Source organism: Egretta garzetta, unplaced genomic scaffold (genome assembly GCF_000687185.1).
Source record: "Egretta garzetta isolate BGI_Z169 unplaced genomic scaffold, ASM68718v1 scaffold688, whole genome shotgun sequence".
Lineage (NCBI taxonomy): Eukaryota > Metazoa > Chordata > Aves > Pelecaniformes > Ardeidae > Egretta > Egretta garzetta.
Genome location: NW_009260514.1, coordinates 270032 through 273216, shown reverse-complemented (window position 1 = coordinate 273216; position 3185 = coordinate 270032).

Sequence of the window (3185 nt, the reverse complement as noted above, 5' to 3'; positions counted from 1 at the left end):
GGGTTGGGCTGTGGCTCCGGGCAACATCGTGGTGGCCCCCGAGCTGGCGTGGTGCAGCTGGTTTCAGCCTCGAACCTATTTTGAGCAACCCCCTGCCCGTCCACGCCACCCTAAATCCTCGGGGTGCCCCATGGGTGCTGCAGACCTCGACTCGCAGCTGGGACCCAACCGCCTACCCCATTCATTTAAAGAAAAGTGCGGACCGCGCCGCTCCAAATTGAGTCGTAGAGGCTCTGCCGAGCGAGGAGAAGCCACGTTAATGCCGCAGAGCCGCCCCAGCGCCGCGATTTCTGTCCGATAAGAAATGCCAGTGCACTGGGATTAGCCCGAAGCGTGAGGCCGCCGCAACGCCCCCTCCGTCAGGATTTAGCGGCAGCGTCCCGGCCTCGGGGGGAGCGTCCCACTCCGTGCTCCCCTATTGATTTTGCACAGCAGGAGCAAGATTTAATGATGCTGCGCCTTCTGCTTGCCCGAGGAAGGAGCGAAGGGCTTCAGAGGGATCAAAAATTAATTTCAGGCATATCCCTGGTAAACCTCTGAGAAGAGCCAGAGATTTTCTCAGGGCTTTGATCCCATTTGATAATTTTTTTGGTTGCGGCAGAGCCCTGACGCCCTCACCTCTCCTGCATCTCTTCCCTGTCTCTCCGCAGGTCCCTTTCTTTGGGAAGCGCCAGCACCACACCTGCCCGTGTTTGCCCAACTTCATATGCTCCAGGTTCCTCGACGGCCGCTACCGCTGCTCCTTCAACTTCAAGAACATTGATTTTTTAGGCTGATGCGCCCCTCTCTCCATCTGTGAGCCCCCAGCACCCATTTCTTTCCCTCTCCCATGGCCGCCAGGTGCCCACGTAGCGCCAGGCAACCTTCAAAGTGCTTCTCCAAGGTAGACAGTGTTGTTATATGGGGAAACTGAGGCACGGTCAGGCCAAGCTGCTTCAACACGTGGCTTAGCAAAGCTCTGCCCCAGCCCGGAGCAGGACCCGGCTCCAGCACCCTCTGTGGAGGAGCGGATGGAAGGACGGCGTGTGTGGCAAATGTCTGTGGCCTCACAAAAATCCCTTTCATCTGCACGCGAGGGATGCTGCCGGCTGGCCTTCGCCTCCCGCCTTTATTTTATACGGTAAAAGTCATGGGTGGTGCCATTTGGGAAGAGTGAAAGTAGATGGTGAATGCCAAGGGCTTCCTCCCATGGTTTTTACCCTGGAATGTGACAAAATTTGGGACGTGAGGCTGAGCAGCATCATTTCATCTGCCAAAGCATCTGCAGGGCTGAGCCCAGCGGCGAAGGTGGGGGGACACACACCCAACTTTAATTATTTTTACGCTTTTCAGTCACGCACAAGGAAAGACAAAAAATAGAGGGGCAGAAACTTCCTTTGGCAGGGAATTTTAAGAGTTTCCCTGCAATTCCTACTGGATAAACCATTTCTGTGTGATAATTCCCAGTGTGACATTGCCTGGTCGTATTTTATCAGCGTACTTTTTCTTCGGGCCGGTGACGGATGAGCTAACCCAGCCTGCAATTAAAAGCAATCGATACCAAGTAGCCGTGGGGAATTAAGGAATGGGTCTCCCCAAAGTTCAAGCAATGCAATGTGTTTTGCAGGGGCTGAAGCAGGGCCGGGCCGGGCCAGATGTGGGTCTTTGGGACATAGGAAAATGTTTTCCAGCCTCAGCATCTGCCTGGGATTCAGGCACCGTATGAGGTTTGGAAGCCTCTCTTTATGTCGAATTTGAGAGGAGAATGGGATATTAAAGTTCATTAAATGTGCTAAAAGTTCTCTCAGGCACATGCTTGCAGTTCCCCTCTTAAAAACATCTTGTGGAAATACTGGGTATGGCTCGAGCTTCCCTCCTGCCTCCTACAGCAGCCCCTGGCCATAATAAATAAAAAGAAATAAAGAAAAGAAATACAAAAGACTAATCCACATGTACAGAAAAACCCAACCCAAAACAACCCCCCACACTTCATTTCCTTTCAAGCAGGAGCAGTGCTTAAAGGCAAAGCCTGTTTTGGGGGGGTTTGGATGCCTGTGCCCAGAGCTGAGCCTGGAAAGCCCCTGGGGTTCGGTGCTGGGAGCAGCAGCATCCCCCGTGCTCCAGACCCTCCCATTTTGGTGGGGTTTGGGTGCTACAGCAGCACCTATTTCTACTTCTAAAGCCCCCAAAGGCCACCAGGAGCACGGCTGTGGCAGACGCTGTGTTATCATCGAGAGTAAAGTCATTCAGATTTGGCACTTGATGCTGGGTGAAAGCTTCCCCTTCACTTCTTCTCCCTTCCTCTCTCCCCAAATTATTGTAAATGCGGTGAAAATAAAACATTGCAATGACCGGCTTGATTTTATTTTGGTTTTTATACATCAGAAATTTTGCTTTTCTTTGACAAAAGATGGGATGCTGCAGCTGCCCAGGCAGGTGAGTCTGTGGCACCCATTGCTTGGTGGCACTGGGGACGGTAGCAGAAGGGCTCAGGGGACACCGTGGGTTGCCAGATAGAAAGGGGTCCCATAGCAATACAGAGGGGGGCAAAAAAGGCAGGAAAAAAGCCCAATGTTCCATAACATTCATACAAATCTATAGTTTCATGGTTTGGGTTTCTTTTATTAAGCTACCTTACCTCCTGAACTGCTGCTGGCCTTCCCACAAGCTTGGAAATGGGGGAAAGGACTGGGATTTGGGGGGGCTTTAGTTCATTTTTAGACATCTCCCAGTGGGAAATATTGCAAATGATTTTTCTCCCAGCAGAAAAAAAAAAAAACGACGACAAAAAGAAATAGAACAACCGAGCAGCTTCTTCCCAGCCTCAATTCCCAATTTGGGGGGACTCCCTGGAACCTGGTGGGAATTTCCAATCTCACGGTGGCTTTAAACCCCAGGAGGTGACAATTTACTGGGAAATCACTTGATTCTGATATGAATAGAGGGACACCCCCCCAGCAGGGCTCTCTCCTTTTGTCATTTACAGTTGTCAATCCAGCACAGCCTGAGCGGGTCCCTGCCCTTGCTCCTCTCTCCCGCGCTCTCACCGGGGATGCATCCCCACACGGTTTTACCTGCAGTTTAGCAGAAAAAAAAAATATGCTTTTAAGCCGCTTTCAAAGTACATTTTGAGGAGCAAAGCCCCAGCAAATCTCCTTTTTTTTTTTTTTTTCCCCTAGAGGGGGAAGCCCCCACGCAGGGGGAAA